The sequence below is a fragment of the Pongo abelii genome, chromosome Y (assembly GCF_028885655.2).
Source record: "Pongo abelii isolate AG06213 chromosome Y, NHGRI_mPonAbe1-v2.0_pri, whole genome shotgun sequence".
Classification (NCBI taxonomy): domain Eukaryota; kingdom Metazoa; phylum Chordata; class Mammalia; order Primates; family Hominidae; genus Pongo; species Pongo abelii.
This window is the reverse complement of record NC_072009.2, coordinates 2,905,636-2,918,611: the sequence shown is the minus strand read 5'-3', so window position 1 is coordinate 2,918,611 and position 12,976 is coordinate 2,905,636.

Genomic DNA, 12,976 nt, shown 5'->3' with positions numbered 1-12,976 from the left:
GAAGAAAGAAAGAAAAGAAAAGAAAGAAAGAAAAAGAAAGAGAGAAAGAAAAAAAGGAAGGAAGGAAAGAAAAAAGAAAGAAAGAAGGAAGGAAAGAAGGAAGGAAGAAAGAAAGAGAGAGAGGGAGGGAGGGGGAAAGGAGGGAAGGAGGGAGGGAGCAGAAGAAGGAGTAACAAGTGACGGGAGAAAATAAAATATAGTGTTTCTCAATGACTTTTTCTAGTTTTCTAGTCATGCAGTAGTATACATTTATACTACATTTTTGCTTTAATACGGAAAAACAATTATAAAGACCCAAATATTATCACCTTTTCTCTTTTAAAAAAACTAGTGGTCCAGCCGGGTGCAGTGGCTCACGCCTGTAATCCCAGCACTTTGGGAGGCCGTGGCGGGCATATCACGAGGTCAGGAGATCCAGACCATCCTGGCTAACAAGGTGAAACTCCGTCTCTACTAAAAATAAATAAAAAATAAAAATAAATAAAAATAGCCGGACGTGGTGGCGGGCCCCTGTAGTCCCAGCTACTCAGGAGGCTGAGGCAGGAGAATGGTGTGAACCCAGGAAGCAGAGCCTGCAGTGAGCTGAGATCGTGCCACTGCACTCCAGCCTGGGCGATAGAGCTAGACTCCATCTCAAAAAAAAAAAAAAAAAAAAAAAACTAGTTGTTCACAAAGGAAAGGCAAAGAGGATGTGTTGGCAACTAATAATTCAACATATTGTTACGACATCACTGTTTGACAGTCTCTCAACTAGCCATTTCCTAGAGTAGGACTATTTTATTTGTATACCTATTTGCAGTTGAATAACTCCATTACAGGTAAAAATACTAATGGAAGTTTATAGGCAAAAACCTTTCCCTTTTTCTAGAAAAACAGAAATCACAGCTGTATGCTACAGAGAAATAGAAAAGTAAACTTTTCTTTCAGTTCTTTCAAAATAATTACCTCTATAGGGAATAAAGATGATGTTTGTGTTTTGACATAAGTAAAAACCTATTTTTAGTTCACTTCATATGTCTGGACTTTCCAATGTTTGGGGAAATATTAGGAACTGGAGATGTTTTTGTAGCTACATAAGACTGCATCATTCCCAGAAGCTTCATAAATTGAAAATGAGAACTTACTGCTATTCTTTCTTTTGTTTTTCTTCAAAAGGATTCCCAAATAGGAAAACAGTAAAAAAATAGACAGTGCAGAGCTATGGTTGCCAAGGCAACCATAATCATCTTTCTCTTGAACTGTAGAACAACCACTGCAGTTCATGTTTCCTGAGAATGCTTATATGTGTTCAAAGTCATTATTATATAGCAATATCATTCCAATCAATTAGGTGATGATAAAAATGTAGAACAGGGACCAAAATGTTCATGGCATTCTCACTGTGGAAGGTAGATGGGAAAACAACACTTGCTAGCATACAGAACACGTCTTTCCACTCCATGCCATTCAACATAAATTGGGGTACTATGCTGCCTACTACCATTAATAGATGCATGAGTCCAGCCCATAGATAAAGTAGTAAACACAAATTAAATGAACGGCAATCCTCCGCCAGATCCCCATAGTCGAAGAGAACTATGACAAACTATAGAATGGCTGGTAGGCACACTCACAAGTTACCATTTTGTGGATAAAATGGTGACTATTTATGACCATCAGTTTGTCTTCACATTGAAAAGAAAAAAACTTTGATACTAATATTTGATATTTAAATATCCCAAACAATTTTGAAGAAACTGTATCTCATGTGATGTTTCCTTCAGGAATAAAGAGGATTGTATTTTCTCCAGGAGATGCTCAGTATCTAAGAGGCTGGGCAGCCAGTTTACACTAAGTGATCCTTGCTTCTATTTTCTATGAGAAACATACTCACCCATCCAAACCCAAAGAATGGACCTAGAGGCACAAAGAACAGCAAAAATAAGACTTTTTAATAATAATTTTGCAAGACTGGGTGTCTGGTGGGCAGGCACACCTGGGACAGTCATGACAGGTAATTTATCTCCTAGCACAAAAGTCCCTCCCCCAGTTCCTCACTGGTTGGGTTAAAATTTTCCCAGATGTTGCGTAAATTTTATTACCCCCCTTGTCAGGTTATATCCCAGTCCCCTTGCCCACTTATGTTTTGATTTCCTAATAACAAAATTTTCTTCCCTTTTATGGCCTGATCCCTCCTCTACATTATGTTTGCTTATTATAACCTTCTAGGTGCATGAGCCATGCAGTTTGTTACACTTGCAGGCTGGTGGCCAGTAGTCAGATTTATCATGCCTTGAAAAAGGACCATTTAAAATGTCTTTTCACAAATTCCCTCTTTTCTATTTACTTCTTTTGGTCTTATTTTTAGTCAAACCCTTTTTGTTCTTAAATTGCTCTAGAAGTCACTTACTTTCCTCCTCCTAAGAGAGTGAGTTTAATTTGGTTTCTAGTAGTAGTGGGTTATTTTGTTCATAAGTTATGGGCATTTGTTTTTTAATAGCTGTTTCAATTAATCTCTGTGCTAGTACCTTCATACAAGGATAATACAACATCCCACTGCTTTTAAGACTCCTGCCTCAATTATAAGATGTAAAAATTGAAGCTACCATGCCTCTCCACTTTCCAAACAAACCTTCTAGCCAATCTGTAAGAATGTCATTAATTCCAGCATTTTCTGCCAGTTAATTAGCTAAAGTTGTTAGTCCTTATAAAGCTTTTGTGATGGTCCCACCTGGGTCAGTATTGTTGGGAATGAAAGTGCAACATTTTCCACCCAGTATCATGTCTTGCACTGGACTGTTTTCCCACAGCTCGATTGAAAGGCTGCAAAGGTAACATGCAATAAGGACTCACTCTCCTGAATTTGGAAGAACGTCTCCTATAACCTTGTAAAATGTCTCAAAAGAGTGCTGGGTGAAAGCCAGATGGCAGAGTTCAGGAGTAGATACATGAATATGTGAACGAGCTTTGAGGGTAAACAATTCTTATGAGAGATTTAGGTGTAAAAGAGAGATGGCTTTTGGAAGATGTTTGCTCAAGGAACGCTTTTGACATGACGAGAAGACTTAGTGTGTAGAAGTTGAAGCTGGGGGAAAGTAAGATGATACAATCTGGTGCAACCCTCATGAAGCAGAACTGCATGGGATTTGGACAGGAAGACAGATGCCTCTGCCTCTGAGATGGGAGAAAATGGGGCCTATGCTGCCCACACTTGAATTTCGTTTGTGATTAATTTTGACTACAAGGACAAATTGACCCGATACTTTCATGTAGAAGTAGCTATAACAAAGGAATATTTAAAGTTTTAAGTGAGCTTGTTTTAATCTCACAAAGTATTATGTATAAATAGTATGGTAATCTAAGATTTGTCAAATATTGTTGTTTGTTCTGGATCTTACACTCATATCACAAAAACACTGATGAAGCTGAGTTTCTGGAAGTGGCAGATCTTGTACTTGTGGCTGGCCAATAAATCACCCGGAAAGTTTGAGAGACCAGAATGTTACCTCCAGATTGTGGGGCTTCTGGGCTTCCATCCTGTCAGGCAGGCATACCTGCTTCTCCAGATGAAGGAAACAAAACCAGAATAGAAGACTCAGTTGGCAGAGTCACAAAGTCCATCCTTGCCCTCTCCTTCCTAGTTTCCTGGGACTACCTACAAAAGAACTTCAACCAATTCTGCACTCTGAAAAAAAAAAAAAAATTAAAGCAGAGAGGACTACAGTGTTCTCCTCTTTCAGCACCCCTGAAATGCCATCAGACTTCTTTACTAAACCCACAAGTTTTAACTAATCTATACTATGCACTAGACTCTGTCCTAGGCACGGGAGAAAGTATGGTGATCACATAGCATAGATTACCGTGGGTTTTGCATGAGGGCTAATTGTTAATAAGGATTCTTGCTGTTTATCTAAATGGATGCATCTGTAAATCTTGCTACAGCATATTGCACTACTGTTTACAAAAGGGCAAGGTTGCTGTTTATTATTCAGTATGGAAGATGCACATGCTGTACTTTTCATTTACAAGGTATAGCTAAGGATGAATAAAGCCTTAGGTTAAATATTCCTTTCTAAAACTCACAAAAGATGATAAACTCAAAAGCTTATATGTGTTCCAATTTTCATTATGGCTCATTTGGTTTCGTATCTGTCAGAAGATTCAGGTGACATATTAGGGAAGGCCAGCTTTTTGGCTATCATCTAAAATAGCATTCTCATCCCTCCTCCAATTCTAACTTCCCAATCTGCCTTAATTATCACATTTTGATTCATCTCCCATTAATTAAAATGTTAGATTATATCACTTCTTAAGATATAGGACAGAAATAGAACCAGGATGCTTGCTATTTATGACTTCCATGAGGTTAATTCTTATGTTTCCTAATACTGTTGCTGTCAAGCTTAAAGGGTATTACCTAGTTCTATTAACTTGTATTGTGCCTTGTCCATCTCATACCTCTGTAGCTTATAAAGTACCTGACAAAGAAGGAAAGAGCTTAATAAATATTTGTAGAATAAAATAACTTAATAACTAATTGTCACCCTTTTAAACTCATAGACTTTAAATTTCCCGTCTCTCTGCTTTCACATTTTGGAGTCTAAAGAATCCTGATATTTTGGTAGATTCTCACCAAATAAGACTTAGGCACCATAACTGAGGTGACCATGTGTCCCAGTTTGCTTACTGCAGTTCCAGTTCATGCCAAATGTCCCAGGGTAATTATTCCTAGTGATCTTTTCCCTTTCAGAAGTATGCCAATTTGAATGACCCTCTAACCACTATTCAGGCTCCCTTGAGACCCTCTATAAAATTGTACATGTGCATTTCAGAAGCTAGAAAAAGCTTTCTTGTATATAGGACATTGTGGTACTTTGTTTGTTTTGTTGTCTAATCCCCTTCCTGATAATAAAGTGTCACTATGGACCTTCAGACTACTGAACAGGTGGTATCTGCAAAAAGTCTAGGACCATGCTTTTCAAATTTTAATGTGCTTTAATGTATCATTGGGGACTTCTGTGAAAATGAAGATTCTATTCAGCAGGTCTGAAATGGAACTACTGATACTGTTGGGCTGAGGACAGCACTTTGAGTAAAAAGGGTCTCCAAGTTTTCCTAGTTAGCCATGACTTAAAGCCCAGCTATTATGACATAACATTGCTGAGCACTCAACAGCATACTCTTTGGAAGCCACAGAGTTGAGGTCAAACCTTACCCTCATCACTTTACCTGTGTGACCTTACACAAGGTATTGATTTCTTTGATGTCCAGTTTTGTTATATATGAGACACAAAAAATAATCTCAAAGGAATGATGTGAGGATTAAACGAAATAATAAATATAAAACAGTACTATGTTCCCTCCCTGTAAGTGTTCAAAACTGGTAATAGTGGAAATTTGACTTCCTCCTGCATCCACTCTTCAGCTCTTCCCAGCCATTTTCCCCATTTTCAGACAAGTTGTCAGTACATGCAGGAACTACAATCAAAAGAAATAGTTATTGTAAAACTGTATCTTAGGTTTGAAGTGATAATGTGCTATAGATTCACCTCCTACAATTCAAAGCTCACTATAATCTTCCCATTGATTAATTCATTGACTTATTCATTGTACACTTGCTTAGACCATAGTACCTATGGTATGAAGAACATAATAAAATGTCTCTCCCTACTGAGAACTCACAGAACTACCAGAGAATGCTTCCTGAGGCCCACGCTACTGTACAGGTGAATCATGGTTCCATCCTGAGTTAACTATTCTTGACACTTAGATGGCAGGTCATTTTCAAGGTATACCTACAATTAAAACAAACAAGCAAAAAAAATGTTGTTAACAAAGATTAGTCTAAGTATCACAATGACTGGGAAAGAGGGCCAACTTATAGAGACAGGAGGGATAATTAATTTAAATTTTCTACCAGGGTTGCACTGGGCACACTGACAGATCTCACTCATGGATAAACAACAAAATCCCTTAAGATTTCCATGCAGACAGGGAGAGAAATCATCAGTATATTTTCATTATCCAACTGGAGGGATGGAGGTTTGCTAGAGGACAGCAGCCAAGATATATACAGCACTAAAATTAATATGGTCCCTTAAGTGTTGCTCACACCAGATTGGTGCTACAAGTAAGCACACAGCTATTTATCCTCTAACAGGGGTCAGCAAACTAAAATCCATGGACCAAATCCTACACCATCTGTTATTGTCAACAAAGTTTTATTGAAACCAGTCATGCATATTCATTTATGTATTGCCTGTGACTGCTTTTGTACTCAAATGGCAGAGTTGTGATAGAGATCCTATCATCAGCAAAGGCTAAAATATTTACTATCTCATCTTAACTAACTAACACACCCTGTTACTTTAAAAACAACAACAACAACATTAAGCTTGCCTTCACATTTCAGTGGTTTAGTTTGAAGAATTCATAGACATCTTTAATTATTTAAAATTACTATAATCCTTAACAGAAGTAATTACAAGCTACATGAAGAGGTTTGGAATAAAAATTCCTATACAAATATCCCTCTGCTATATTGTTAATCACTAACAAATTGATCAAATATTATTTATGAGAAAGGTAATTCCTAGTTTTATATATTGGAATCTAAATAAAAAAGAGATAACAAGTAAACACAGACATTCAACATCTCTGATTTCTGCCAATATATCATAAAGTAAATACTAGTACTTGAACTTATACTCATATCCTAAGTATTTACATAATAATTTGGAATAGATGAGCTGATTCAAGACTTTGCTGTGATATTATAGAAAATGTATCTGTAAAAGTATATTATCATCTTAACCTAGATTTAGTGTATCTCACTACATGCTTTTAACAACATATATGTATAATTATTTGAGCACCTAGAGCCAAAATAAAAAATACATATATTTAAATGGAGGTTATTACTGTGTACTGCTTTAGTTAATTTTAAGACATAAATACCTACATTTGATAAAACAAAAGGGGAAACAAACCCATCTATAGAAATAATTTTACAATTTACAACCAAGCTACTTTCCAAATATAGAACCTCCTTTCTCCTTTCAAAGACCCTTAAGTATTTCCTGTAGTTTTATTATTAAAATATCTAGATGTGTAATTATAATCAGATGGGAAATTCAATAAAATTATGTTTCCCTAGTAAATGAAATATATACTGACTACATGTTTATATGTTATCAATTCTTCCCACATGAAACCAGTATGTAAAACTAAACATTTTTCTCACTCAAATACTTTTTGATTAATGAGTCAGTGATTAAATATATAGCAAGTGGGTATTAATAAAGAATGATTTTATTTTTACAAATCTCCACATTCACTTTGAGATATTGATCTCATATTCCTCACTCTATATGCATGGTACAGAATATTTAAGACATTATGGGTAACTTAACTGGACAATAATTTCCAATTCTAATTATGCTAAAAGATTAAGAAAAGACTTTGGAAATTCAAAAGCCAGCACAATTAAGATTGCTTTATTCTTTTCTATCAGGTACAAAAAAAATTATTTATGAAATCCTTGCCATATGTAAATACTGAAATAAAAATTATACATACAAATCTCTGACCATGAAACTAAAGATTCTAATAATTCTTAATTTTTAAATATGATTGTTTCCTAATTTTTTCACATATATGTTTGTATATCTATATATATATACTTTTTTTTTTTAATTGGATGCTAAATCTCTGCCCACCTGTATCAGCCTTTTAAAGAGCTTTTTGTTGCCAACTGTGAATCCCAGGAAACATGGATGTTAGTAGATGAGACAACAGCCCAACAAATTCCTGCTTGCTAATGAAAATAAAAAGTAAACTGTAAAACGGAAGGTCTTGCTTTCTCTATTTTGGGAAAAATTAATCAAAACAAAAAAAATCATCAATCATCACCAGTCCTCTCAAGTTCATAACAAAGACACTGTTTAAAAAAAGACAGACAGAAAAAGCAAATAATAGCAATATTTATCCTGAAGCATAATGACTAAAATTTGACCCAAGGACTTCTTAACTTTTGAAAATTAAATTATTGCCTTTGTGAGTTTGGAAAATACAAGGTCTGCATTTCAAGCATATAAATAACACGAAATAATTGTGTCTTCACTTTGAAAGGGCTATTTACCAAAAGAATGTTGATGTTCTGTAGGGCACACTTTGGGGATGAAATTTAAGCAAAGGTCACACCTCAAGCTCAACCAGCCTTTTTCACTTGGGCTGCAATGGATTGGAATGATTGAATAAGTGTGAACTCCTAGGCAGGGTGGGCACAGGTGGAGTTAGGGGGTAAATCTGATTTGTTTGGTAAGGTTAGTGAGATAAATTTATTTCCTTTAGAGTGGGATTATAGGTGCTGAAAAGTGAAACCTGGTGTTTGTAGCCACATTTTTTCCTGCATTTTCAAAATTTATCCAAATGAGATTAAATCGATTGGTACTCTATGGAGATAGCAGCCGCCTACCATTTTGATTAATATTTCAAAAAGAAGGCAATGTCTTATTATTGAGACTGAGTAATTATCAGCTTTTTGACTACATAACATAAAATAAAATAATCAAGACCAATATCCCATGGAAATTATCTAAAGATACAAACACAAGCATGAGGAGACATCCTTGTAGCTAAGCCTCTTGAGGTGAAGGACTGGAGTTTGAAGGGGCTCTTCCTCCTTCACAAAGCACTGTGGCCTAGCCACCCTCTCCATGATGGTAGTATGGAGTGGGCCCAAGAGAGAGCAGCTTTAAAATTTGAAACTAGATCTTGGAGGACTGTTATTTAGTTGGCCAAGTACTTAGGAGCCACAGTTTTACTTTTGAAGAGACCTTGTGTAGTCAAATCCATCTCATGCAGGCTCCAGGGTGGAGATTCATTCTTTATGGTTCTTGGGACATCTCAAAAAACAGAGACAAGGAGGCTACAAAGAAAACCTCTGAGGAAGACTATTCACTGGGACAAGGCAGCTATTAAATATTTCCAGCATCACAAAAATTTCTGTTGGATAATGCTGTATATTAGGGTGCTATAAAATTCTTCTCTTAATTCCTCAGAAGTGTGCAATCTAATACTACCTTTGCAGCTATTCTTTCAATGAATAATCACATATTTGCTTAGTCAAGTTGGAAAACCAAATAAATCTGAAACAGTATGTTGTCTTTGGAATGTGCTAATTTTTGCTTACTCACTGCTATACATAAGAACTTAAACTAAAATCTCTTTTTCACATTAACAGACAGAAAGGGCATGAAAGAAAATTAAATTTTAGGACCACAAACTCATTTAGTCAAAGGGAAAAGTCAAACTAGGAACTGGATCATGCAAACCCACCTCCCCATTTTGGTTCCTAAATAAGATGGTTACCATACGAAAGGCTACTCCCCTCACCAATATTTTGCCTACAGGAAAATTTCTGGTGAGCTGTTAAAACTTCACCATGGCAATGCAAATTGATAGTTTGTCTTTACAGGTGCAGTCACTCCCAGCCCGCCGGACACAAATCATATCTGATTGTTTTCCTACCCCATTTTGTCTGTGTTATCTTATGTAAAATATTCCTTAAACTTTTCCTCTGCCCGTATTTATTTACATGAAAACTGTGCTTCTCACTATCCTGCCCTTTCCTCTTTAAATTTAGGGCCCTCAAAATCTACTACAGAGAAAGGCATATATCTGTCTCCTGGGCACGTCCTTAACTTTAGCAAAAAATTATCCTCAAATGATTGAGACTTGTCTCATCATTTTCCTCTATTGACAAGGGCTTACTCCAGACTAAATGGACTTCCTACACAGGAACCTAAGTGATAGCAAGCTGTTAACAATGATTAACTCATCCTTTAAATATCAGGTCTCCTTTATGTCACATCTCTAATTAAGTGTCACCTTTTGAGAAAGCCATAATCATCCTACTGACACTCTTCCATCTTTCTATCCCGTTGTCTTCTGAATTACCACCTGGCATATTAAATGCTTATTATTGTCTTGTCAGTCTCCCTGTTCTACAGCATAATCTCTTGAAAATAAAATATTGTATTTTGTTCACTGATAAATAATGCCTAAAACAGTATCTCTGTTTTGTTTACTTTCTACATGCTTAGTATATACTTAGAGAATGAATTTTTGAATGGAACCTCCAGAAAATGGAAGCAAAATTTTGCTCATGTACATTCCTCTGGACAGCAAATGTGCAGCTCAGATCTTATTCTGAACAGATTACTTCCAGGGCTTAAAAAGACTAAAATCCTGAGTTATGTACACATAATGCCATTTCATAATCAGCAACATCATTCTGCAATGTCCACACATGAAAGTTCTGCAACTGATCAAATGCTTACTTTATTAGAATTATACAAAATAAACATAAGTTGAAAAAGAAATAACATGAAACGTTTTTATCTGAAAGATTTGTTGCTGTTGTTGTTGCTGTAATTGTAAGAAAATTTACATGAAAACAAACTTCATCTATGCTAGGTAATTTAGATCACTCCAAATTCTATATTGACCTTTGTTATTAAGCATACTTATATATTTACACATGTGTAATCAATAATCATGTGTCTTTTGTTTTTGAGATTTCACTAAGAGGTTTTAGCAGAGGCTCCAGTAGGTTCCAGTTTGGCTGCAAAACTCGGGGCACTGTTTTGCAGATCTTGGTTGTGATTCTCAGTACAGTGGCTTCTTGCTATGTCTGCTTTCCCACCTCCCATTTGCCGAAATATAAACCACAAAGTCAGGGATAAAGGAGCCACCAAAGTTAAACAATGTGTGTGCATGAACATAAGAATTCTGCATGACAGCAAGGGTTAGAAGCAGAAGCTAAGGAGAGAAAAAGGGATTGAGTCAATGTTACATAAAAATAGAGACCAAGAGGGCTCAAAAGAAGGTGATAAGAAAATTAGAGAGAAAAACCAGGAAGAAAAGCAAATTCAAAACATCCATAGATAGCCAAACGAATAAGAAACACAAAGAAAATACTAAGAAGGAGGAAAGAATAGAAACAATAAAGGAAAAAAAAGAAATGTGTAGCAAGGGAAAAACAGACAGTAAAAACGTATAAACAGTGTCACAGCATGGAAAAGGAAAACTAAAAAAAGGCTATAATACAGAAAAGAGAAAATAACAAGATGATCATATGCACACACAAACACAGTGAGATGCAGTGAGAAGGAAAACAACAGAAACTCATCTATTGGCAGGAAAACGGCCTCCCAAAGATGTACACACAATGATCCCTAAAACACATGAATATTTTGCCTGATATGGTAAAAGAAACATTGCAGATAAAATCAAGTGTATAGTCCTTCAGAAGGAGATGTTAGCCGAGTTCTAAATTTCTCTTCAAAGAATCAATGTCAGTATGTTCAATTATTTGCCTTCTACTTTTAAACTTAACTTCCTCATAAAGCAACCATTTTTGATTATCTGCTCCACCCTGACTCATTCCAATTTCCTGCTCTGCCATAACCATTTTTCCCACCAAACTACTCACCCTGTCATTCTCTTTAAATTAGCCAATCGGAATTAGTTTAGCCTGTGCACACTAACCCTAGCCAATAAGGAGAACCAAGGACACAGCAGCAGTGGCCACGTGCATCAGTAATAAGAACACATTCCCCTCCCTTGTCCAGGTGTGCACTCACCATTGCTCCATCTGTGAGGGCACACCCTTCCATAGAAGTAAATTGCCTTAATGAAAAGAGAAAAAAGATAATTTTATATTTGAGTGCTATTTCTTTTGCAGCACCAAAACTTATTTATAACAATTTGGGGGCTTGCTGTGATGACGTTCCCCACTGGGGGCAGCATCTGGTTCTCTTTCGTAAGGAGGCACACTCCACCCTCTTGTGGCAGCCTCAGGGGTGAGAAATCAGGATCCACTGAATGCAAGGAATAACCCGAGCTCTCAGCAATGCGGAAAGAAACTGGCTGGCAAACTAGGGTGAAGGATCCATACACACTGCAGCTACAATTCTATGCATAAAACAAGGAAGGAGATGCCGCAGGAGCCAGTAAAGTACTTCCTTGGTGGTCAAATTCTGGGGGGCTAAATGTGTGTGTGTGTGTGTGTGTGTGTGTGTGTGTGTGTGTGTGTGAATAATCACAAACAACACTCCTTGCAGTGTTGTTCATGTGGATGGTGACAAGTGCTACTGCTGGATGGAGTGAGTGGGGCCTCTCCACGGTTCCGTAGCTACTTCATATGGCTTAGGGCAGATCCTGCCATGGGATTTATGCGGGCACACCAACAGTAAGAGGGGCCTAATTCTCCCTTGGGGGAGCAGCAAGAGAGGACAACACGAATGGGAAGTATGCACGAGACCTTCAGAGAGGAAAAGGGACGAAACAGGTCAACTTTCCAGGGCAGCAAGGCAAGATCCCCTGGTTTGAGGGGTTCAGCCTTCTGGGGCAGGTGAGGCAAGACATCCCTGGTTTGAGGGGTTGAGGCTTCCGGAGAAGGCAAGGCGAGACACCTCTGGTTTGAGGGGTTGAGCCTTCACAAATTTCAGGGGGTTGAACCTCACATAAACCCCCATTAGTAAGAAAAATATTCAGAACTCTACTTTCCTTTCTTCTTGAGGGAACAAAAATTAACTCCACTCCCACTGGTCCCTCTCCCCTAGGGGAAGGGGAAGGAGAGGGGAAAACAGAAGCATAAGCGGCTGGCAGAGGCAGGGAAAGACCAGCAGAGAAGAAAGAGAAAATGGGAGAGGAAGTCAGAGAGAGATAAAGAGAAAGACAGAGTCAGAAAAACAGAGGGAAAGAGGGAGATAGAAGTAGTAAAAAGAAAACAGTGCACCCTATTCCTTTAAAAGCCAGGGTAAATTTAAAACCTATAATTGATAATTGAAGGTCTTTTCTCTGACCCTATAACACTCCAATACTGCCTGTAAAGAACCCAGATGAGTCACACCAGTTAGTGCAAGACCTTAGAGCTATTAATCAGATACTCCAAACCACGCAGCCTGTTGTTCACGGCAATAGACTTTAA